This window comes from Podarcis filfolensis (genome assembly GCF_964270895.1).
Source record: "Podarcis filfolensis genome assembly, chromosome: 11".
Lineage (NCBI taxonomy): Eukaryota > Metazoa > Chordata > Lepidosauria > Squamata > Lacertidae > Podarcis > Podarcis filfolensis.
Genome location: NC_139613.1, coordinates 33,449,038 through 33,475,346, shown reverse-complemented (window position 1 = coordinate 33,475,346; position 26,309 = coordinate 33,449,038). Strand labels below are relative to the sequence as shown.

Sequence of the window (26,309 nt, the reverse complement as noted above, 5' to 3'; positions counted from 1 at the left end):
TTGGTCAGCCTAATAATATCAGGAAGTGGGCAGTTTAGACGGGGGGAAACAAGATATGAGTAATAAAGAATGCTTTCTTGAGGTAAACAGCCTTCCTGTAGTGATTTGCCTCTATTTTTTGTTACACCTGACCCAACTTTACAGTGAGAAAAAATATATTGTGGTATTTTCTTTCTGTTTTTGTTTTTATTGAAAACCAGGCATATCTGTGAAGGACAGTGGACACAAGAAGAAGCAGCCATCTCTGCAAAGCAGGAAATGAAAAGAAAGAAAAGGCAAGTTTTGTAAGAAGTACAGAAAAATAGAGTTGGGAGGACTAGTGACCAGCTATCTGTATGGTCCAGGGATAGGGAGGGAGCCTGTCGTTCTCTAAATGTTGTCAGACTCCAACTCCCATAATTCCTGATCATTGGCCATGCCAGTCAATGAAATCTGAAAGGCCATATATCTAGTCCATGAGGAAGGAAACATTCAAACTTCTACCATGTTCTCTTTAAAAGCTTCCACTTGTAAAAAATAAATAAATCCATACAGCTATTTTACTTATGCATTTTTTGCCTTGTATCTTGTGCTTCTTCAAATGACTTCAAGGTATCACACATGGGGAGGGGTTATCCTGTTTCATCCCCACAACAATCCCATGATGTAGGTTGGGCTGAAAGATCAACTTGCTCCCAAATTACTTTGTATATTTTCCCGGTCGAAACCCAACCTGATCCAAGAATATTGATTGACCAGTTGGGTAGGTGGTTGAGAGTCGATATTCTAGGCTCAGCATGTGTTATGTTTTAAATTAAGTTGTGTATGCTCCCCAGCCATTCTCGGCTTGAAGGCACTCCCTGTGTGGCCTGCTGCCCTGACTCATTTCCAGTAACACGGTGCCTCAAGTCTCATTCCAAGTAATGGCTGTATTTCATTTCCTTTACTCCTTCTTTTTGACAGCTTCCACCTGCTGCACAGCAGGAGCAACTGGGGCAAAATCAGGCTGGGGAGAAGGAGAGGTGAACTTACTTATGCAGTTAGAACTTTAGGCAGGAATACTAGTTCTCGTTAGAAACATAGGAAACTGCCATATCCTGAACCAGACCATTGGTCCACATAGTCAGTGGCATAGCCTGGGTTGCCAGTGCCCAGGCTGCATGGAGGAGGAGTGGGAAGGAGGGAAATGGACAGAGTACGCATGCACCTTCAACCTGCCTAAGGAGTCCATGTCACCCAGGAGATCACAACTGCAGAGATAAGAAGAGTTGTTCTGTTGTCTGGAGAGATCACTTCCTGGTTCACACGGAGAAGCCGTTTTCAACAGAGCATGCAGCTGTTTTGAGGCAGCAATTTGAATGTTGAAATTTTGCACCCCTAACAAATTTTGCGCCCAGGGCAACTGTCCCTGTGCCCCCTCCCCATGCTATGCCACTGCCCCTGGCCCAATATCTCTAGGGTTTGGGCAGGAGGAAAGAACCTGGATGATAGAAGCTGGCAGCTTTTGCATGCAACACACGTGCTCTACCACTGAGCACCGTGCCCTTCCTCACAGTCTTCCTGCCTATGGCTTTCTTGAATATTCTGCAAGGCAAGCATCAGCTCTGCCAAACCCTGTGTTGCTAGCTGATAGTCCAAAAGCACTAACAGGATTAGCATGGGGAAAAGAGTAACCTTTATGCAAAATCAGTAGCTGTTATTTCAAACTTCCTAGTTTCTTCCTACTTTCAAGCTGATGACTGTCATCACTGGAGCGGGGAGGGGAGCAATAGGATAAGTGCATCCATGGCTACGTGCACCTTTTATGTTCAGGGCCATTCTGCATTATATCTCTGAAAAGCATCAATTGAGGGGCAACAAGAGTAGAGTCACTGCCTTCATATCCTGCCTTGCAGGCTTCCCAGAGGCATCCAGCTGGCCTCTGTGGGACTAGATGGACCCTTATGGTCTCACCCAGCAGGGCAGTTGTTATGCTCTTACGAGAAGTGCCTGGCTGTCAATGATGTTCACCTCAATAAGATGCCTGTGGAGAGCAGCATGTTCATTGATGGTGTGAAAAGCAATGGAAAACGTAATTATTTAAAGCACCAGCAGCCCACACTTCAGAGACAACTGGAATAGTGTACATGAATTCCTGTGTTTCACTTTTGTCTACTAAGCATTGCAACATGGTATCATAGTCTCACTTGTCAGAAGATAACTGCAGGTTCAGTCATATAGTGGGATGGGGGATTACAATGTTGTGCTCTGGGATTTACATTTGTTGATTCCTGCACCCCCTGAATGTGTGTCTTTCAGGACTTCCATCCAAGCAAACATGTTGAAAACATAAGCTGCTGCCACTTCGCCGTGTGCCTTTGTAGGAACTCTTTATCAGTATTATGTCTGTAGGTATATTATGCCCTTGAATGTTTGAAACCACTTCAGATATTAAAGCTGGGAAGGTCTGAGGAATCTGATGTCTAAATAATAATTCAGTACAGAAGGCTTTCTACTCACATGCTTTTTTTTAGGGCGGGCCTGAGTTATTTTAATCTTTATGTTCATGTCATGATTCTTGTCCTTTATTTCCACTGTTCATCTTATCTTATGTTGTCTGCTTTGTAGTTTTGAGTCAGTAATTTCTTTTCAACCATAGGAATCACATGCAAGAGTGGGGGGGGGGGGAGTTTCCTGCAGTGGCAATAGCAACGTCCCCATGACTTCTTCCCAGACTTGCTCAGCTCAGTTAATTTTCTGTATGTCAAGTACGCGTGATGCCTCCTTTGCCTTGGGACTTTGGTTTCTAATGGATCTGGGCATTAAGCCTTCTCCCCTTCCTTAATCCTTTAGAAGAGACTTGCATTCTGCTTATTCACGGACAAGTGATTCCCACCCACCCCGCAATGCTTTTAATCTTTTCAGACACAGATGTAATGTGAGCACGGACAGAGATCTCTCTCAAAACCAGGAGATACTCACTGCAGGAGGACTGAACGCACTAGCTGTGCTCCTCATTTCCCTGTGTTGATCAAGTCTTTTGCACACAACCTAGGCACACACATGGAAACCTGCACATGAATTCTGCATGATACAGATCTTGCCAACAGAGCCTGTGCATATACAGTTGGTACAGGTGTAGGCTCCATGCAGAACACCTTGACCGACATGTGGAGATCTGGCAGATAGCCACTGGATATGAACATGCTCCTCTCTCCATGCGTTGACTGTCCCTGGATTTTTAATTGTCTGACTCTGCAACACCTCACATGTATGAACATACTCCACAGAGCCCCCCCCCCGCACCCATATCTCTCACACAAAAAGCATATCTCACTCACCGTCATGTTGGCAGGAAGGGAAACTGGGGGGGGGGGAGGTGATGAAGACATGTGTCTCTGCTGGAGCTTTTGCTGAGGATATACTGGCTCTGGTTTTGCATTGTTGAACTTTACCACACAAAGTAGGTGTGTGTTGTGTGTTGTGTAGGGTCCCCGCCTTCCTTTTCTTCATTTGCAACTTCTTTCTTTAAGGAATTCCTGCTGTACTTTTGTGTCTTAAGTTTTAAGACATCAGCTAAGCATGTTGTGATACAGACTTTGAAAACAGAGATTGCAAGTGGTGCAGAATGCAACAGCTAGGCTGCGGGTGGATGCTCCTACCCAGACTCACATCAATTGTTTTGAAGGATCTACACAGACTGATGAATCATTTCCAAGCCAAATTCAAGGTGCTTGCCCTGACATATAAAAACCCTAAAAGACTTGGGACCCAAATATCTGAAGGAATGCCGATGTATTTCTGTCCTGCCTGAGCGTTAAGATCTGCAAGGGAGACTCTACGGATGGTCCCACTGCAAGATGTTCAGGGAGCAGTGGCAAGGGAAAGAGCCTTTTCCACATTGGTGCCCCATCTCTGGAATGACCTCCTCTTACATGTGTGTTTAGCACTGACACTGCTGACTCCTTGTCTGATGGTGAATATGCGCCACTTGGCCTAGGTCTTTGGGAGGGAGTGACAGCTATAAGGAAGCTGCTTGTTGCCTCATGTAAGTTGATCTTGCATATTTTAAGGATATTTTATGATATAGATAGTTTTTGTTTTACTGACCTGTACTTTTATTGTTGCTTTCCAGTGTTGGGACCAGTTGGAGAAGGGTGGGTTAGACATACTATAAACCAGGGGTAGGCAACCTAGGGCCCATAGGCCACAAGCGGGCCATGGGGGTCATTTAACTGGCCCACAAACCACCCACAAACTGAGCCACCCACTCGACAAGTCCCCACACGCTGCACTAAGCCGGCGTAGCGCAGCGTGGGGACTCACTTCCGCGGCTCCGAAAATTGTGCATGCGCAGATACCTAAATTCACATCTGTGCAGATGCCGGAAATCGCGGGTGTGCGTGCGATCCAGCCCATGGAGGGATCTCCACTGGAGTGAACCAGCCCAGGCAAGGTAAACCTTGCCAACCCCTGCTATAAACAAATAAAAAAAGAACAGCCTTGAGGATTGGGTTCATTGAAAGCCTTACTGATATATACTCACTACAGTTATGTTACTGGCAACCTTTAGACAACCCAAAAGGTGAGAAGGGATTGTTGTTGTTGTTTTACGCATGAAAGGATGTACACTACAATGTTTGAGAATTGTTGCTTAGTTTAGAGAGTCACAAAGAATCAGAGATTCGGTAGGAAGAGTCAAATGTGTATGGCTCAGTTTGTCCAACACACTGGGAATTTCTAATGCCAAATTATTTGAAATTGGCCTTTTCTCTGCCTTAATAAGGATATACGGGCTTTGGCTTTGCCTTCTTGAAAATATACCACCTCTGGCAGAGGAGGAGTGTGTGTGTGTGTGTGGTGTGGTGTGTAGGCCATCACCTCTTTTACATGTTTAATTGACAACAGAAAGGAGACAAAGCATTAAAAGGTTATTATAATTATATTTGCTTCCATTTCTTTTCATTAGCTGCATTTTGTTAACTTTCTAAATTATGCAGTGTTGCTTCGACCTATATTTTTAAATGCCTGAAAGAATAATAAAAGATCTGAAAGGCAGTAATTTTGGACTTAATGCTTGAACTTTGAATGCTTGTATTTTTAGTGCATATTCTAAAGGTGCCTGTAGAAGGAAAAAATAGGTTTAGGTCAGCTAATAAGAGTAATTTGTGAAAAACAACAGCCCTTTGTGAGCTTTTTTTAATTGTTCATCTTTTTCATGTCTAAGGACATTATTTCCTTTTAAACTGACAATTATGTAATATCACAAAGTCTGACCAAGAAATACTAATCTATTGTAAGCACTTAATATCAATGAAGTCTTTTACCCTTTTGAGATCTTATGAATACCTTCAATGTAACAATGGAAATAAGTGTAAAATGAAGATATCTAATTACAATAAAATGATGTCATGACATGTATTCCAAAACGGAATCTAAGCTGTTTTCCATTCCAGAGGCTATCAGAATATACTCTGCCGGATTCTTAAGGAATATTTGGGATTCAAGAAGCACAAGACATGCTCAAATCCTTGGAAACTATGTCTCAGACTTGGTGGCTGATGGCTCTTCCAAATGGAAAAAAAGTCCTACGGTGAAATCTGACAAACATGAAGCAACTGTTCTGAAGAATGTGCTTTACAGTTTTCAGATTGAATGACAGCAGTTGGATTCGGTGTTCGTAGAGAGTACAGACCCGTGGAGCATCACACTTCTGTTTCATTGGGAGCATTCAGAAAGATTCACCCAAATAGCACTTTGTGGAATGCCATTCCAGTGCAACATCCATTGAAGCAGACAAACAGTTCCAAGGAGCATTACTGCTGCTTAAGAAACTGTATTGACCTATGCAGAACTGCTTCTCATATAAGGCATGGGATTGCACGACTCTAGAAGTAATGAAGCAGAAGTAGACAAAGTTTCACAAATTATGCTGGCAGCCCAGATACCAATGGAAAATTACCGCTATTATTTTCCTTCTGCAGATAAGCTTTTCATAAAGATATCCTCACATTCCTTAAGAAATCTCATTGCCTCGAAATGGCTCAATATCATAAGAATAGGAATTTATCTTGTCCAGAATTTTAGGTCAGCAGCAGATGTTGGCGAATTCCCATAGAATATGTGCCCAGCGTGAAGGCATTTGTTTTATTTTATTTTAAAGTGGCAGAAATCTGCTCGCTATTCTTGCATTATTTGCAACAGCTGAGCAATCTTTCAGTGCCACAGGGAGATTGAAAACTTGGCTGAGATCTAGCACGGACAAGCTTGCCTTAATCACATTGCTCTTTTACATTTGCACAAGGACATCAATACTGACAGTGCCACAGTCAAGCCGCCATTTGCTGAAAACAACTGTCAACATTTTCGAGTTTTTGGAACCTTTTACAATGCGATCTGTGTGGGCAAAACTTATATCACTGTGTTCATCGGCTGTAAGCTCCCTTTACCAAACATAGCAATATGCAAAAAAAGTGCATTGGCTGCTACCTGATTCTCCTGACTGACAATCAGAAGAAAAATGGAGGGGGTTGCAAAATGAATAAATTGAAATGAACAAAAGTTTGTGTCAAATTATCTGTTATTTAAGCCTTCCCACAGCTTTGAACCTAACCCAGCATTTTTTCTTGAAACACACAATTGGTCTTCTCTGGGAAAGCTTTCAACAGGGAGAAAAGAAAATTAAACTAACTGTCTTTGTTGGTCATGAGGACTAGCTAGTTGTTTTCTATTTGGGTGAATGCTCTTGACCACTTGATTCTGTTGAGTCTGTGGCAAAGCTGAAATCTCAACAATGACACAGAAGCAAAATGTGGTCTAGTGAATCATCATACAATCCTAAATTAAAGTCAGATCTTTCGATAGCTTTTTAATAATCTTATCTTTGTATCAGTCTGTGGCAACTTCTCCCTGTAGGAGTGAGGGACAAGTTAGAAAGGTCTGCCCCCAGAGACTCAATGAACCAAGTGGATTCCTGAATGTTCTGGGAGATTTTCCATTGGTGGTCCTGTTGAGGCTCTGGTCTTGCTCTGGAAAGAAGAAATGAGGTAAGCCAATGACAGGATCACTCCTGAGTGTCCTATGTGGTGCTATGAAGCTCACATTGGTCACTCATATACCAGAGACTTGTGAGTTATAAAGCAGGCAGGGTGAAGACTAGAACAGAAGGAGTGGAAAACTTGTTTCAAAACTGGCCCAACATTGGTGAGTAGCATGTAGGCAACTGTGCTTACTATGTAGCATGAGGGCAGTGAAGAAGGCCTGCTCTGCTGCCTCCATTGCATCCTCTATTGGCCCTTCAGGGATTTTTGCTAGGCCCCTCAGAGGGTCACTGTGATGAGTATACTGCCTGTCATGAGAGACTTTTGAGGATAAAGTCACTCAGCATCACAGCAATCTTGTTGTCGTGGTTGGTGCTGAATCAATTGAGGTGTCCAAAATGCATATTTAGGAGGAGATGCATTGGAATGTATAGAAAAATGTGCATTTTAAGGGAAGAATGTATATAAAAAACACTCAAAATACATACAATTTTATATATATATATATATATATATATATATATATATATATATATATAATTGCACAGGATGGATCTGTGATTGAACACATGGAAAACTGACATGGAATGAAAATAAACTGGTCCACGCATACCTAAGATATATATAGGTATACTTGATGTAGGTAGGAAAACCTTTTATCACCTTAGCCACTATTTCTAAAAGGCACTATCAGTAATCCTGCTGATTCTTTCACATTAGGTTGTTGTTGTTTTTGTCACCTACTAGCATCACTTCTGAGATCTCTGAGTAAACACTAAACAATTCTTGGTACTTAGCTGTATCTGAAGTGAAAGACAGAAAAAGGAACATGTGTAGAGCACACATCTGGCCCAGAGAGTTTCCTTTCCTATGAGAGGTCTGGGCTCCCTGTCAGACGGAATGGTGTCTTACAGTTAATTTGTTTAGTGGCCAGCGGCAACAAATAATTCTTGTCCGATGCCAGGAATTAGTCAGCTGTATAATCAAGACCAAAGCCTTTGCTTCTGTAAAGCCAAAGGCTTTGTGGCCATTCTTTTTCTTTTTTCTTTTAGAAAAACCCAGAGATGATAAGGAAATGTATACATTGCCACCGGCTCAATGAGGTACTTGCTCTCGGCTCTCGGCGTAATTAGTTTCTAATTGTTTCCAAAGTTTACAGCCGATAAAATGGTTAATCTGCACGATGGCAAAAAGGAAGCAGGGGGAAAAACGTGACACACTTGAATGAACTGTAAGGAAATAAAGTGCACAACATGTGATAATGCCATGACTCCGTGTTGCTGCTGCACATTTCTGGGCTGAAAAGATATAGCTTGATGGGTAATTTGTCATGCTGTGCAATAGAGAACAACAGTAAAGAGACTTCAGACAGAAGAAAATTACACAAATAGTAGGGTGGAAAGGTATAATTGAAGATGGCAAAAGATTGAAAGAAAGACATTTAAAATTACTGTACTGACCTGCTAAATGCACTTGGGCGTGGAATCCTGACCCCACAAGAAGAGGCATTAAATGACTGCAGGCTGTGACACTACTACAGGATAATGCCAATCTAGCAAAGAGCTTAGAAAGAATGGGAGGGGGGGAGGCAGGCAGGCAGGCAGGCACCTACTGAAGTTACAGGAAAGAACCTGAAGCTTATTCACGTGGAATTCAAGCAATTTAAATGGGAGAACCCTGGATAAAAGAGAGAAATGGAATACAGAATCAGAATTTTGTTTGATGCTCCTGTTGCACTGGCAGCCCTTTGATGACGATTTATCAGATTTTAAACGGCACAAAAATGCTTCTAAAGGTTCACTTTCACCATTGCCATTTTACAAGTGGGGAAACGAGCTGTCTCCTGCTTCTCATGGGCTTTGCCTCCACCCACCCACCCTTAACTGCAGCCACTCTTTCTCCCTTGTTGCACCTTCCCCTTTCAGCACAACTGGTACTGAGGGTCAAATAAGATGTAACTATGAGGACGGCAGCAGACGTGGCACAGCGGAGGTTTGCTCAACCCTTTACTCACCTGCTGCAGCTCAGAGGAAACTCCCTCCACTGAAGCTGCTATTTGCATCCGGAGGAAATTCCTCACTGGTTCTGGCCAGTAGGGGATTTCTCCCAATGCAAAGAAAGTGGCTTCGAATTTTCCTCATTTCCACAGCAGGGGGAGAAAGGGTTAAATCCCCCCTGCACACCTGCTGCGGTGTCTAGAGGTAATCAGCTCTTCTTGTCCCCACCGCCAAGCTGATGCTATTTGCATTTTTAAAACTTGCACATTAACTGCAGAGGCACATTTAGTATTGCATCTAGTTTAGTCCTAGGGACGCGGGTAGCGTTGTGGGTTGAACCACAGAGCCTAGGACTTGCTGATCAGAAGGTTGGCAGTTCGAATCCCTGCGACGGGGTAGGCTCCCGTTGTTCGGTCCTTGCTCCTGCCAACCTAGCAGTTCGAAAGCACATCAAAGTGCAAGTAGATAAATAGGTACCGCTCCAGAGGGAAGGTAAACGGCATTTCCATGCGCTGCTCTGCTGGCCACATGACCAGCATGTACGCTGGCTCCCTCGGCCAATAAAGCGAGATGAGTGCCGCAACCCCAGAGTCGGCCACGACTGGACCTAATGGTCAGGGGTCCCTTTACCTTTACCTAGTTTAGTCCTAAGTGTGTAATCCAGGTGTTGGGAACTTCTGGCTCTCCAGATATTGCTAAACTACAACTCCCAACATCCTCAGCAAGCATGGCTAACGGCCAAGGGTGGTGGGGGTTGTAGTTAGGTGACATTTGGAAGGCAAAAGGTTCCCAATGGGCTCCATTTCTTACAGCTCTTCCAAAACCCTGGTGGTGGTACATATGCCAGAGCAGAAACTCAGCCCTTTCAGTCTGTGGTGGAGAGCAGCTGCTCCCATGGCCAGTACCATTTGATGTTGTGGAGAAGGCAAATTGAGAGTGTTCATACAGGCCTATTTCATAGTATGGGGTATCTAGATCTTGTGAGATTTGCTGGAACCAATCAGATACAAAGTTAGGACAGAACAGGTGCCTTTCTAAAAAGTGAGCTGCTGTCACAGGCCCCTTTTGAGTATTTGTGCTTTTTTTAAGCTTAGAAGGGACATCCATGAGGATTACAGCATGGTGAACCTCTATCCTTTCTTGTCTCTCCTTATGCAGTGCTAACTCTGAGGCTGGAGATCAGCAATGCATCAAAGGAAGTAGAAAACAGTTTCCCAAGAAACACACGAAATGAAAGAAAGGTATTCTTTGAAATTCACTTTTCTGAATTTTGCAGTGCAGTTTTTCAAAATATGTATTAAAACACACACACACATTATATGGGAAAGTGTGCATTAAAATGTATGGCATCGGGGGAAATTGCTTGCAAATGTGTGTGAATTTGGCAAAAATTCAAAAATTATATGTATTAGGAGAAATGCACTGTAAAATGCTGATGAATTTTCATGAGCACTTTTTAAAAATCAAATTCACAAACTGATGCAGAAATGTGAAGAACTGAATTTTTGGAAAAAATAAAAAATTGCAACTAACAAATTTGTCAATCCTTAGACACAATCTACATTTAATAATTATGTTAATATAATACTACATTATGGAGGGCACCACATCTGTTAATCGACAACAACAACAAACTCTCAGAGGAAGGCTAGGCAGGTTTAAACCTTTTCTGTAAAAAAAAGGACACTTGGTTTTGTTTTCAACCGAACATCAGGATGCAGCTGGCCTCTTTAACCTCAGAGAGTTCCCAGTTTCCTCTGAGAGTTTTACAGGTATGCGGGTTCTAGGAAGCAGCTTGGCATTGCAAACTCTGGAAATTTGCCATGGCAACCACCTACTCCATCTTCAATCTGGGCAGGGAAAAGTGATCTTTTCTGGGGTTTACAGAGAATGAGCAAGAATAATTCAGAGGATTCTAGTTTGCTTAATTTAAACGCAGGAGACCTGGCTAGGCAGACTGACTAGTAGAGTAGCACAGGGGCTGAAAAGCTTATTCCATTCCTGGAGGGAGCATCACACTGGCACAAACTGTGTGCCTTAAATCTCTCTTGCTGAAATTAGTGGGGCATCAAAGTGATTACCTTTGAATGGACCGTGCTCAAGAGTTTTAAGCAAATGTGTTTTTTCTGGAGGTGAAAACATTCAAAGGATCTGTGTTTTGTTCAAATGGTCTAAATCTTTTTCATCTGAATGATCTCCAGGGGCAAGGAGCAATTCAGGTGAGCATAGAAGGGGGGGGGGAATAGGGCCGTCACCTTCATGTGAGTCACAGCTCTCAATATAGTTATGCTGAGTCAATTGCTGCATCCTCCATGTAGTTCAATGGGACACTGTAAGGATGCCGTTTATACAGAATTTTAGGGCAGCTGCACTGGGCCTCAATATTTGGCATGAGGGCCAAACTAGCATATTGTTAATTTGTTCCGTAAGCAGCAGGCATGAGAAAGCCTGAGCTATCATGGTCGTGTCCAAAATTGGGGCTTTTTGTATTTTAAGGAAAGCTATTGCCCTGATCGACCATTGGCATCAACATCAAAGAGGTGATTTTTGATAAAAAAGAAACAGATACCAGGATATCAAGATAGCTCAAGTTTCCTGGGGGCTGCTATTTATAACACACATACATACACACTGTGCATGTTAATAGAATTCATGAAATTAGCACATGTCTACTTGGTCCCCAAATGCCCGATAACATGGGCATGTTCTGTTTCCTGGGCAGGCTGCCCCAACAGATTAGGGAGGGCCATAACTCAATGGTAGAGCAATTTTTTTCATGCAAATTTTTTTTTTTTTAAGGTTTAATCACCAGCCTCTATAGGTAGGGCTGGAAAAGGTTCCTATCTGAAACCCAGGAGAACACTTGTCATTCTGTGTAGACAGTACTGCACTGGATGGATCATTGATCTGATTCAGTATATGGCAGCTTCATACATTCTTAAGAGATCCTGGTCCTGACTTTAATGCTAGCTCAAAAAGGAAGTTGACAGAGGCAAGCAGATCATTATGACATACAAAATGAAGAACTACCCACAAAGGTGTTCTGAAGAGTGGTACTAGAATCTGTACACTGAATGTGGTAGATGGCAATGCATGATTATTAATGATCAACAAAGCTAGTATGTTACTGTCAACTTAAAACACTAAGAGCAAGGCAGCGTTCCAAACAGCAATTGGATTTTACGGTCTTGTCTTTTCCAGTATTCACTTATGGTTGTTTAAAATAAAGGGAGCATGTCAATAATGCAAGTTTTTGCATTTGTTTAGGATGTCCAATGAATGTGAAGCAATGTCCAAATGTTATTCTGTGGCTGCTGAATATGCCAAATAATCCATCTGCTTCTGCAAAACTTGGCTCCAAAAGCAAACATCCACTTTAAGCAAATTAAATTAATTAAATATCATAGCTCCACCCTTTGGTAGCAAACTAAAATCTTGCCAAGTTTCAGCTGCGGCTGCCCTATTGATCTCAAATGTGTATAGCACCGATGGCCAACAGAGGACATTGAAATGAGCAACAATGTAAGCCAATCACCATCACTCAATTTTTGCAGAGATATCTACATGTTTTACATTTGGAGGAGGTTTCACTTGACTAGAGACTGGAGTGCCTCTGGTTAGGTGGCCACAAACTGATTTCCGGATTTTATGTATAAAATAGTGCCTTTCAGCTGGCAGAATGACTCAGCAGGATCAAGATTAGTATACTATGCAAAATTTGTGTTCAAGGGCAGAAGTGAATGATTTTGAAACAAAGAAGGAAAATTTGATGGGAAAGACATCTGTTTAGCTCTGCTCAGATTTCACCCTGGGTGGGAGCCCCATCTTTCCATATACCAGCTTGTTCCATTCCAAATATCTTCTATTTATGCATGCAATATAGACCGATCAATGTATAGGTACATAGAACTTTCATGGCCAAGGGATAGGGATAGTGCATCTCTGAGTGCTGCACCCTATAGGTGAACTTCTAGAGGCATTTAGCTGCAGATGGAAGGCAAGTCTTTCTTCTTCTTTCTGGTGTTTCTTACCCAATGTTTGCTTTCCTGGCATATTTGAAAAAGGAACTGAGTTCAACTAACTTAGCCTGCATCCAGGGTTGGTTCTACCATGAGACAAAGTGAGGCAGCTGCCTCAGGTGGCAAATACTAAAGGGAAGGGAGTGGACAGAGCTGTGTATGCATGTGCCATGCAGTCTGCTCTGTACCTGCTAAGCCAGTCTTCTGCCTTCAGGTACAGTGCAGGATTACTGAAGCAGAATGCAACTGCCAGCCTGGTCAGTTTTTGGACATGGAGTGTATCCTTGGCCTCAGGCAGCCCAATGTCTTGGATCCATCTGAAAGTGAATTGTTGCTTGGATCTCTGCTATTGTACTTCATGCATCATAACAGACAGTATGGCATAATGTATAGCATTTAGATCAAAATATCCAAAATAAGGGGACAAGTTGATGATGGACTATTTTGCTGGGGGCAAAATGCTGTCATACAGCACTGAAAGCTACAAGGGTCCTACAAACCAAAACGCTGTCATGCAGCATGCAAAGCTACAAGGGTCCTAGGTAAAGGTAAAGGTACCCCTGCCCGTACGGGCCAGTCTTGACAGACTCTAGGGTTGTGCGCTCATCTCACTCTAGAGGCCGGGAGCCAGCGCTGTCCGCAGACACTTCCGGGTCACGTGGCCAGCGTGACGATGCTGCTCCGGCGAACCGGCACCAGAGCAGCACACGGAAATGCCGTTTACCTTCCCGCTATAAAGCGGTACCTATTTATCTACTTGCACTTAAGGGTGCTTTCGAACTGCTAGGTGGGCAGGAGCTGGGACCGAACGACGGGAGCTCACTCCGCCGCGGGGATTCGAACCGCCGACCATGCGATCGGCAAGTCCTAGGCGCTGAGGTTTTACCCACAGCGCCACCCGCGTCCCCCACAATGGTCCTACATGAAGATAAAAATTGGCAGCCTGTAAGTGTCCGACTCTAGGGTTGTGCGCCCATCTCACTTAAGAGGCCGGGGGCCAGCGCTGTCTGAAGACACTTCCGGGTCACGTGGCCAGCGTGACGAAGCTGCTCTGGCGAGCCAGCACCAGTGCAGCACACGGAAACACCGTTTACCTTCCTGCTATAAAGTGGTACCTATTTATCTAATTGCATAGGTACCACTTTATAAGGGTGCTTTCGAACTGCTAGGTGGGCAGGAGCTGGGACCGAAGACGGGAGCTCACCCCGCCATGGAGATTGGAACTGCCGACCATGCGATCGGCAAGCCCTAGGCACTGAGGTTTTACCCACAGCGCCACCCATGTCCCTGTTATTGGTCCATCTAGTGCTTCCCTGGCTACACTGACTGATAGTGGCTCTCTAGAATTTCAGACAGGAGCTTTTCCTAGCCCTACCTAAAGGCACCAGGGGTTGAACAGGGACCTTCTGTGTGCAAGGCTCTAACACTAAGCTACAGTCCTCCAAGGCCCCTGCTATCCCTTCTTCTGGTTCTTTTATCTTTAAACCACATGTGGATGGACAACCTTTCAGACAGGAGTCTCCTTTGACATATTAAAAACCGTCTTCTGAAAAGTAGGACACGCAGCCAGCCTATTTCTAGCGTATTCCTCCAATCCTTATTGAGATATTGGGTACAAGTGAGAGAAGAGCAATTCTGCTGCTTCTTAGCAGGCATCTGAACATGCTTCTTAGCAGGATTCTCTCATGGGGAAATTGACATGCAGTCAGGGTCAGCTGTGCTGCCAAAGGAAGGGAGGAAGATATATTTTCTGTAGTGAAGAAATATGCTCACTTTTGCACAGAGGGTGCTTTACACAAAGTAATATGATGGATTTTAAAAGAAAAGCTCACAATATGAGCTGACTTCTCACAGTATTCATGCTACGCTCCTCTGTGCGTGTGTATTTTAATATATTTTGGAGGACAATGATAGGCATGAGCTCAGAGTGAAAAAAAAAGAAGAAGAATGCAGTAATCCAACAAACAAATGCTGAGTTGGTGGAAAAAGCTTTGCTCATGTTACAAAATAATATTGCCCAAGACGAGTTGTGTGATGCACTCCGAACAGCTAATTAGAGCAGATCAATGAAAGCTAGAAAGATATGTGACAGTTGTGTGTCATCAAAAATGTACCTGACCTATCATCCAATCCCCATGAGAAGATGGCCCTGGTAAGTACTCTGCAGCAGCCATCCTCAAAGCACTAACCTGACAACACACCAGAATAAGCAATTTTAAGCTTCTGCCGCAGCAGTTCTCAGACCATTTCCTGATCACGTGTTCCTTTAAAGAAAAAAAAAAAAGCAACTTAGGACCAAATTCCAGGGCCAGCCCAAAACACTCTCGGGGCTGAAGGACAAGATGACTTTCCCCATCTCTCTATGTACAGAAATTGACAGGACTGACAGCTGGATCTTACTGTAACACTGGTCATGGGACAGTGTCCTCCACTTCACTTGAAGACAGTTGGCTACTTTAGGGAGTGCATAGCAGGTCACATGGCACATACAGCTCTATCCTCCAATGCCTTGCCACTACCACCCCCAACACATACCTGCACTGAAATAAGTCCTGGAGCGGCACTCCCTCTCCACTGTACCACTGGTTTCTGGGGATAAAATGTAGCATACAAATGGTTGGCTGGCATCCATCTGTCTCTAGAGATAATGGGGTGCATCTCCAGAGGTGTAGCACATAAATATACCATTGAGAAAAAGAAAAAAATATTGGTATTTACTCTGTACACTTCTAATTCAAAATAGCCCCTCTTAGTTTCAAACTTTCTTGTTTTTAATACTGATGTAATTGCGCAGCATTACAGATCTGCCAAAAAACTAAGTTCTTGGCTTCAATTTAAAAAACTTTGTTCGAAGTCGCTAATTAATTATTTTCCTTTTACACCTAGTTCTTCTTTAACCTAAAAATATTCAGTTTTATAATATAACTCTTGGCAAGCTGAAGAAACTAAATAGGCAACTAAATACTAAAAGCAAAACTATGCAAAACAGCAAATATCACGAAAGCTTAACACTAAATAATCCACACAATGGATAAAGCAGACGTCCATCTGGCCACAATCAAGAAGGTGGCCTTTTCTGTGATGATGCCCACTCCCAGAAATAGTCTCCCCCTCTCCTGACCAAAAAAAGGTATACACAAATATCTGCGCAATTCAACACATGCGAAAAATGTTTCTGCTTTCTATAGTTTTTGCTGGCTCCTGTTCTCTGCTGCTGTAGAACTTTAAGGCTTTTTTAACCACTTGGTTGTTATACATTGCTTTTTATATTGTATTTTATGATCTGCTGCAAACATGACAGGCAGCATATACATATTTTTAATAAAGAAACAAAATTAATATTAAGAATAACCACAAACTTTTGTTTATAAATAGACACAATTTGGTACGCAGTGTAAGCTACAACCCTTGGGTACCCGTGGCATTATAGAACATCAGTACACAAAACATTATTAGGCATCTGTGAAACCAGCTTGAGAATATATTATTTATTTACTTATTGCACACTTTCTTTTACCAAAGTTGTACAGTGGAACCTCAGTTTGCAAACTTAATCCATTCCGGAAGACTATTCGGCTTCTGAAAAGTTCAAAAACCAAGGATCAATGGGCTGGCTGCAAAGTCAATGGGGGGGGTGATGAAAAACACGCCTTGGAAGCCATTCAGCTTCTGAAAATCGTTCGAAACAGGAGCATTCATTTCGAGGTTGTCGGCGCTCAGGTTCCGAATTCTTCGGCTTCCGAAGCGTTCAGTAATCGAGCTTCCATTGTACTTGCATGAAAATCCAATTTAATAGAATTCCAGTTGCACACCAGTTCATTCAATATTATAATTTCCGTATCTTATGCAAAAGATTCCAGAGGTTTGTTTGTGTTTTTCATTTGCAATAGCACTGCATTGTGGATTTTCTAGATGCAAAATTGCCTAAACAATTAAATCCACAAGGATGCGCGATTGGTTCGTAAGAATGAGCATGGCTTTGCCACAAAACTTAAAGGAATGATCCATGCTGCAAAGTTGGAGGTTTCCAAGGATGCTTGGGCAATCCCGTGCTGAAAATTATATACTGTAAGCATCCAGACCTCCCTGCCACAGCCTTCTTCTCCTAGCTCTGTAGTCTCAGGTTGGTAGGGCAGAGAGTAATGTGGAGGCCCTCTTTCCTATCAGGCAGATTCCTAAATAAGGCTAGCATGCTGCTTTTCCCAGTTCCTCTACCAGGCATAGGCTGCTTTCTATCTAATCAGAGTGGAGAGAAGCATCTGTTCTACATTCATCAGCAACAGCACCTCAAAATTCTGCACATCTGAGTGCATCCAGAATGGTTGCCAGAAAAGCTTTCAGCCTGACATTTGCACTTCCGTTCCAACTCCCCCTCATTTTCTGCACCCCCTTCCATTCAGTTAACATTCTGTGGTCACAGAGCACACTGTTTTGAGGTACCACCCCCCTTTAGGGGGTTTTTAAAATATTTTTGAACATCTGCAAAACCTGGGGTTCCCCTCCCCCCCAAGTCGGCTGATACCTACCTCTTGTGCGTGGGGGTACCACTTTCAGCTAATAAGGATCAACACTCAGCCACACTCAGAGACCTATCAGCCTATAGGACACTAATAAAAGCATCATAAGCCACCAAAGTGGTTGCATCACTGCAGTTGACAGACCCCAAGTAACAAAGGAGATGCAATGGTTTGTCTTGGTTAACCAGGCTAGCTGTGCTTTCCCTTGTGAAGAGTTAGCTGGAAATTACCCAGTGATGCTCCAGCAATTGCTCAATTGCGTGGGCAAACCTGCTCATTCTTACAACTTTACTTCGCAAAACCACAAGAATTGTGACAAGAAATCCAGTTTACCTCATCTGCAGGAAGTAAATCACACCTAAAAGGTGGTCCATTCCTCACCCCATTTCCGCTGTGCTAGAGCTGTGCACTTCTACAATGCAAGTACCCAGCAGGACTCCACGTTTTGACCACATCCTTTTCTTGGCTTTTATGTTTAGCATCTTGGCATCATTGTAGTAGATCAGTGCCTGCTCTCAGTGATGAACTGAATGAGAGCCAATAACCTAAAGCTTAATCCAGATGAGATTGAGAAACTGCTAGTGGGAGGTTCCCCAGGCCAGATGTGTGGAGTTTGGTCTGCCCTAGATGGAATTACACTCCCTCTGAAGCAGCAGGTGCATAGTTGGGGGTTACTTCTGTATCCGTTCAGATTGCTTGAGGTTCATGTTGTCTCAGTGGCACAGAGCTTTTGCCAGTGGCCCAGCTGAGCCCCTATCTGGACAGGGACAGCCTAACTTCTGTTGTCGACACTTTGGTAACCTCTAGAATAGATGACTACAATTTGTTGTATGTGGGACTGCCTTTGAAGATGGTTCAGAAGCTGTAGCTGGTGCAGAATTCAGAGGTCTGAGAATGTAACACCAATCCTGGTGCAGCTGCACTGATTACCAAGTAGTTTATGGGCTCAATTCACATTGCTGGTTTTGACCTATAAAACTCAGGAATGCCTCTTCTGACATATACTGTCCTGTACAGTGCATTCATGATCTGAGACCCTTCTCCTTGTGCCCTGTCTGAGGGAGGCATGCAGGGTGGCAACACAAAAACAGACCTTTTCAGTAGCAGCTCCCCATCTGCGAAACTTTCCCCAGAAAAGCACACCTGGCACCATCATTGCCTGCTTTTAGGCACAATCCAAATACATTTTTATTAACCCAGACCTTTGGTCATTAATTGGGAAGGCCTTTTCCCCACTTTAATCATAAAAGTATGTACAAACACATAACCATCCAAACAATAACATAATCATACACGGAGCATATTTTATATAAAAAACAAATTGAAGACATGCAGTTAGATTTAGCCAAGAGGCCTCTTTTTAGTATTTATCCTTTTAAATGAGGTAGGATTTGCACAAGGTCTTGTTTTATTGCTGTTTTATATTTGGCTTTAGTGTTTCTTGTATTTGTATTATGTAAGTTGCTTTGTGACACTCAAGAAGTGATGAATATATACAATAATACCTTCATAGGCATTGGGGGGTGAAGTTATCTCAGGCAAAAGAGAGATAAATACACCAGTCTCTATATTTTTACCATGTCCCCCATTGTAGTAGTAGTAATAATAATAATAATAATAATAATAATAATAATATACCATCATCCATAGATCTCAGGGTGGTTCACAGCATAAAAATACAAGATAAAACACGAAATACATAATTAAAATAAGCCAAGCCAATAAAACTCCCTCCTTCCCACAGAAACATTTCAAAGAATCTGGGATGTTAGTCAGCCAAAGGCCTAGTTGAAGAAGAACCTTTTCACCTGGCACCTAAAGGTGTATAATGAAACATCCCCCAAAATAAAGAGCAGCAGTTGCAACAGTGGCAAAAAAAACCCCTCTTAGTACTACTAATAATTAAATTATTATTTCCAGCCAGCCAGCCATGCCCTTTTCCAGGATATGGTATTACACTCATTTCCAACTGTCCATACCAGCCCTTCACCCCTTGGAAAAATATTTCCTCCTCATCTGGAAGATGGACGGTAATAAGAACAGACATTCATGGGGAGAAAATAAAATATCCCCACCTCCCGTACCAGTCCTCCTCTTCATCTCCCTGTTGCAGTGGCCGCTAACACAAAGGACTATAAAAGATGTTGCTCTCCCAAGAACTCTTTCAGGAGTTCTTGTGAAAACCATCAATTTGATGCAGGCTTTCCAAGTGCCTGTCGTTCTTTTTCTAGCCTGGCTCAGGAAAACTTCACTGGTGTCTCTAATTTTAATATTGTGCTGAGGCGCATTTAGAACCATCTTCCATTATTTTGTATGAAATGCATATTTCGTCCCACTGTATATGCCAATATTTTTGTTTGTTAGTTATATGTTGAGTAGGCAACAGTTGAAACATCACACACACACCCTTACCAACCCCATTTTAAGGAAAGTAAGAATGAGAAGTGCCTAAAATGGCTGCCCAAGTAAATATCTGGTTCTAAGTGTCAGAGCACAGCAAAGTCCCCAATCCGCCCCTTCGCAAGGGGGATGACTTATGTAAGGCCTTGGAATAGATCCAACCATTTTTCACCAGGTTCTAGAATCACAATGCTTAAGTAAACTTCTATAAAGAATCCGTACGCATACAGACCTGAAGAATGATGCGGAATCCGAAGCAGGCATGTGGTAAAGTAACATTTTTATTGCAGTAAGAGAAGTTTAATATAGAATGTCTGCAATACCATTCTGGCTTATTGAGCAGAGAATCTGTGGGATCATTCATGCCATCTGCACTCAGCAGGGACGGGTTGCTGAGAAAAGTTAGCAAATAAAAACAATAAAGAAAGTAAATGAAAATAATATGCAGAGTGATAAAAATAGGGAAGCCAGAACTCTAAACCAGTTGGATTTCAGTTACCTCCGCTGGATCTTTCAGCAGAGAAATGTGTTGCGGTAACGGCTATATTTAATGAAATGCAAATATAAGAACCTAGTCCAGGTAGGGGAACTGCTATTTACCTGATTGAGGCTGTAATTCATAAACTACTTAATCGGGATTAGTCAGTGAAATCCATGCAAAATGAAGCTCATTTTAAAACAGATCTTTTTCTCTCTTTATTTTCAAAGGTAACAGATTCATAATATTATCTCACTGGAAACTCTGAAAAAAATGTTTTAACTGCTTGTGTCTGGAATTTTTGCAAGACTTCACACTCTAACAATTTTTAAAAAATCTTAGTATTAGAATTTTTTCTTCTTTTTTGTAGTAACCTTTTTTGTTTTGTTTTATATTATTTGTTTTCCATTGCCTTTTTATTGCTTTTTTTTGGCTTTTTGTTCCATTAGAAGACTATAAAGATATTAGAAGACTATAAAGACAGTACCATCATTTTCAAAACATTTGTTAGAGCTAAATACATAAACACCAGTTATTAACCACTCCAAAGTCTGCTGGAACCACAGTATCTTTACTCTTTTTCAGTTTTAAGTAGACTTTACTGGAAAATAAGTTTCATTACTATTCTTGGACATCATGCCCAAGAAGGATCTATCTGTTCTTTTCATGGTCAGGCCTCATTTCCCAGTTATATGGAAACTTGATCAAACCCTTTCCTAGTGATCTTGCTAGGTGCAGATGTCCATACTACAATATGGATATTAGTCACTACAACTTTGTTCTGAAGAAAAGGGCACCAATGCCATGAGATTAACTGATAAAAAGTACTTATAGATGTTTCTTAGCTTCCTGGCTAAGAAACTAATATTTCGGGGAAATTGATCTCCTGTGCAGAAAAGAAATTTGAACGCCTCCAGATCACAAAGGCCACCAATAACCATATCCTCCATTTGATCTAGATTCAGCTTCAATTGGTTTGCCTTCATATATTCCTAGATGTCAGTCCATAACCAAGTTTACTGTTGACCAGGCATAGGCAAACTCGGCCCTCCAAATGTTTTAGGACTACAACTCACATCATCCCTAGCTAACAGGACCAGTGGTCAGGATTGGTGGGAATTGTAGTCTCAAAATATCTGGAAGGCCGAGTTTGCCTATGCCTGCTGTTGACTCTTAAAAAGTATGTGTGAGATCCTAAGTTCTACTATCTTCAGAGCACAACACTACCATCACTTATGCCTCATTATCTTCATGAATATTTCCACCCAAGACTGCAGCCTGCATACTCTAGCCTTTAAAAATAAAGGCCTTTTTAAGAAATGATTTCATTTTATTCAAGCACAGTGCATGCAATTCTGGCCTCTCACTCTAGTCAAAGATTTTGTATTGCCTGGCTAATTCTATGACCTAACAATCAAGGTATAAATGCTTTGAAAATCTTCCTATTTTATTTTGTTGGGGGGGGTACAATAGGAGCACTGCCTAACTACTAAGTAAACAAAGAAGCAGCTTTGTTCCAGTACTAACAGAGGTTCCAAGTTTCAAACTCCTATTCACTGGGTCTTGAAGAAGGTAGCTTGCATTTTTTGGTGTGTGTGGGGGGGCAGTTGAATAGCTAGAGAGTCTGAACCTCAAACACACAATTTTTAAAAAACATGATGAAAGCATAAGGGCTTTGTTATGGCACACGCAACACCCCAAACCTGTTTCCCCTTTGCGAGCTTCTAAAAAGTATCTCCCATATAATTATTAAATGAAAACACTCACTTACCCAGTACTCAGCCTTTAAATCTTGAATAAGAGACATTCACTCTGAGAGAGGTACTTACCGTGTTTCCATGGATACTGGATGATGCCAATCAGGTCCATGTTTTTATCTGAAAGTGGTACCCTGCAGAGAAATGAGTTTGGTGAGTAGCTGTTTATGTGCAGTAAGTAAATAGGAAGCTTGTTTATTTGACAAAGGGCCTGTGACCCAGCCTCCCCTTCCCAATACCTCTCATTCTCTCTCCCTTCAACCCTTCCCCCCTTTAAGCACAACAGTACTGGGGCATGTCGTCAAATAGTTTGCGTAGTTTCCTGCCAAATCGCTGAAGATCAGGATTTTGGTAATGCAGATAGATCATTTAGCTGGTATTTCACCCATTTGGTGAATTAACCATACTAATGGTAACTACCAGATTTCCCCTCCCCCCCCCCCAATATCTAGTACCCTACACTTTTTTTCTCTCCAAGGTTAGGCAGAAGAGTAACAATAGGTTACATAAATACAATAGAAGTTACATAGTCAAAAACAGCCTGTGAGTTGTGTGTGTGTGTTGTTACCAGGATGAATAACAATAGCAGACTGGCGAGACATAAATGTCCTTACCTTAGTCTAGAAAGGAGAAAAAATCCAGAATGAAAGTGCTTCAACAAGGTTTTACTTATGCACATTTGCTCCGATTCCTCAATTTTCGAAGCCTCTGTGTAATTCTGAAATGCAGTCTCTTAACACGACATTCTAATTTGGGGAGCGAGATTACTGAATCCTCTTTGAGAAGTTTTAGGTTTCTAATATTTCTCCGGATAAAAGTAAGAGTGAAAGGGGAAAGAAATCCACTTTAATACTTAACATAGTTTAATAACCCGAATGATGTGTGTTCTGTTTCCATTTCTAAAGAAGTTTCCTTCCAGCTGTAATTAAAAAGTACAAAAAGTTGTCTTGTTCTAAAATTATTCTTGGAAATAAGATTTTTTTTTTTAACTTCACTGTAAAAGAGGGGTATTCCCCCCCCACCCCGCACACTTTTTTTCTTTTACTTTCGGCCATCTGAAAGTCATTTCATTTTGCTTCCTCCCAAGAAGTGATTTTTGGATAAAGCTACTGATTTGATATTTTCCAATTGAACTTACAGCTTGCTTTGTGGACAGAGTAATTCTATGTTCTTTCGCCAGAGCTGACAAAGGTCTGCTTGTCAGTGATACCTTTTACAGCTAAATTTACTCTCGAGTGACAGGAGCAGGTGGGGCCAGGCATGCCAGACACTTGTGCATGGAAATCACGCATCTTACAGGTCAACAGCAAAGGGGAAAAAGCTTGTGCCTTCATAGCAGAGGGTGAGTGAGGCAAACAGGACCCAAACTGGGGGGTTTCTCTTCAAAGCCAGCTGGTCTGGCTTTATTCTACAGGAATTTTTTACCTGTCAGTTTAATCATCGAAACCCTCAGCAGGTGCTGACGGGTACATCTTCCTGGAGAAGAAGAAGGGCACTGGTGAGTTTAAATAAATAAAATCCTTTTTCATATATATATTATATATAAAAATAGAGCTGAGGCTGATCTCCTAATTCTACTGTAGAATTCTGCCTAGGACCAGGAACCGCAGGTAAGTTTTCAAAAACTTAAGGGATATTTTTTTATTTAAAAAATGAGACACATTTGGAAACCTGCTTCTTTCTAATAATTCCTTTGACAAAAGAAACTTTCACGACCAAGTTCCAGTGTTTCATATTACTGCCGCTTTTTGGAAAAGGTATTCTGAAGACTAAATGCTGAGAATATATATGTTTAGCATGCAGGAGGGAAAACTGGCAGGAAAGCTAGGAAGCACATCCCCTCTCCTCCCCCTTTCAAAATGATTTTCCTTTTTTTAAAAAAAGTGAGAAGTGAAAAGAATATGTTCCATTTTGTTTCCCTCATTCTACCTATGATTCTGTATTTGTTTCTGACCCCTGTTGAATGTCCTATCGGATATAATGTACAGGAGTGAGTTTTTCAATCAAATGGGGAGTGAATGTGGAAGACTTTTTAAAATTTTAAGATGTTACTGATCAAAGGGCAACCATACGTTAAATACTGGTGGTGTCGCTGGGGAAAGAAGTTGGATTATGAAACAAAAGCTACGTGTGAATATAATAGTGTATTTGCACCCTGATTTCACTATAATTGCATCATGTGTGCTGTTTGAACAACTGTTAATTTCATAAAGCCACCATTCTGCTGGTGGAGTCTACAGAGAGGAACATTTTTTCAGGACAATCTTATTTTAATTACTGAAAAGACATGGGGGAAAAGATCAAATGCTAAGGCGTATTTTAGGGAGGAGCAGAATTTTTATGATGAATTTCTATTTTCACAAGCTTGTGCTTTTAACTGTGCTTCACAGCAGTTCTTACAAACTGTCAAACAAATTGAAAGCATTTCTGTAAACAAGTAATCAAGTTTTTTTATTTAAAAAAGAGAGGGGGGAGAAGAAGAAGAAGGGGGGGAACCCAAGACAAAGTCTATATACAAAGAGAACATATGAAACTGCTTTTAACAACCAGATTCCATACTGACATACTGCCTGGCACGCAAGTTTAAAGAGCACAGAACAACAGATAGATAAATTGTGACATTAATTTGGCACTGAAGGTTATGCTGCTTGGAAAATAAGCACGGGAGTTTTAAAGCCAGGATTGTTCAACAACTTTAAAGAGATTTTCTACATGGAATATTTGTGATTTTCCCTATGTATGGAACATGAAGTCCAGGGGTTACTGATCTCAAGAAATGGGCAAGGTTTTTCAGACACTAATCGGTTTTTCAAAGTAAATCCAAACAATTTCCTTCTTCTTTTTTTCTACAAGAAATTTGTGTTTACGATCACAGCCTTGGTCTGCCTGTCTGTCTTGTTCATGAAAAAAAAATGAAGCATGCAGAACAGCTGATTTGTCTTTATATCTGTCCTAAAACCAGGCAGCTGCCAAAGCAGAATGCCATTGACACAGACATTTGCAAGAACAGTTTTCAATTTGTGAACTGTCACTGTAGGTCACTTGATTTCATACAATGACACAAATTATGTTCAGAAAGAAGGGGAAAATATGTAATCGGTAACTTAATTGGCTGTTTAAGGAACCTGAACCTGTGTTTCCTCTGATATCAATCCAAGACTAAAATCCTGTGCACACTTGCCTGGGATTAAGCCATATGAAATACAGTGGGGTTTACTTCCAAGCAAACACGAATAAGATAGCACTGCAGGGAGCTATACACCGAGTGATAATAACTAAATATGTAGCATACCACATCATTTGCTTCCTAGGCTGTGACCCTAAATACATTGTAACTGTGGTACTACACACACTTTACTGGGAATAAGACCTGTTGAACACAGGGGGACTTATTCTGAGTAAAAAGGAAAAGAAGGTTGCCTTTAATTTCTGGAAATCCTCCATGCCCATTATCTTGAAAGATAAATAATTCTAGAAAGTTTTCTTTTTTAAAAGCAAAACAGATACCTATGGGAAAGTACGAAACTGTACAAATTCATGAGCAATGGCAAAAATAGTAAGCTACAAACTGTTTTTCTTTTTGTGGAATCAAGACACCTGAGCTTCTGTTAATGTGACTCACTTAATTAAAATCTTTGTAAATAGAGTTTGTAGCCTGAGTTCCTTCTGTTTAAAAATTAGTCTGTTTTGTTACACCTGAAATCATAAAGTAGTTTACTTCTTTTGAATAAGAAACCTAATTTTGTGTATTGGCAATCATATTTGCAACTTATTTAGCTTCATACTGATTAACCCTGATCATTAGCTTTTGACATTGTTACCATATCATCTAAATATCTGAGTGTGACTGAATAATAAAGGGCTAACATTTATCTACTAACAGATAGTATCTGTTAAATGGACCTTTCCTCTTGTCAGTGAAATTTAAAATAAATAAATGTTGTTGTTTATTTAAAGGTTGGGTGGTTTAAAAAGCAAAATTGGTGCACTTTTGTCCTTTTCCTAAACACACGCTCAGGAGTGACTGAAACAAATTTAAATGACTGTCATCAATAGCTATGTATATTCAGACTTGTAGACTCTTAAGATTTGTAAACTGCCCCAGAGGACCTTGAGTCCAGTCCCATTATTTAAGGCAGTCTA

The 26,309-nt window shown here is 41.5% G+C and overlaps 1 protein-coding gene and 1 long non-coding RNA gene across 14 annotated transcripts in view; one reads left to right on the top strand and one right to left on the bottom strand.

The window, feature by feature from the left end:
• Window positions 1-4,331: 4,331 nt before the first annotated feature.
• Window positions 4,332-23,321, bottom strand: LOC310745151. Its single transcript, XR_014539991.1, has 3 exons — window positions 22,781-23,321; window positions 22,239-22,300; window positions 4,332-4,434 (listed from the first exon to the last, which is right to left on the bottom strand). It is a non-coding gene; the product is annotated as an uncharacterized lncRNA (long non-coding RNA).
• A 100-nt stretch (window positions 23,322-23,421) lies between these two features.
• MEF2C (myocyte enhancer factor 2C) overlaps window positions 23,422-26,309 on the top strand; it is a 164,641-nt gene continuing 161,753 nt past the window's right edge. For 5 of the 13 annotated variants that reach the window (XM_083576968.1, XM_083576991.1, XM_083576981.1 and 2 more), the window contains exon 1: window positions 23,492-23,664. The gene's annotated coding sequence lies outside the window, so the exon portion shown is untranslated. Of the gene's footprint in view, window positions 23,665-26,309 lie in introns of all 13 variants that reach the window. The other 8 variants (XM_083576977.1, XM_083576971.1, XM_083576969.1 and 5 more) reach the window with 6 other exon arrangements.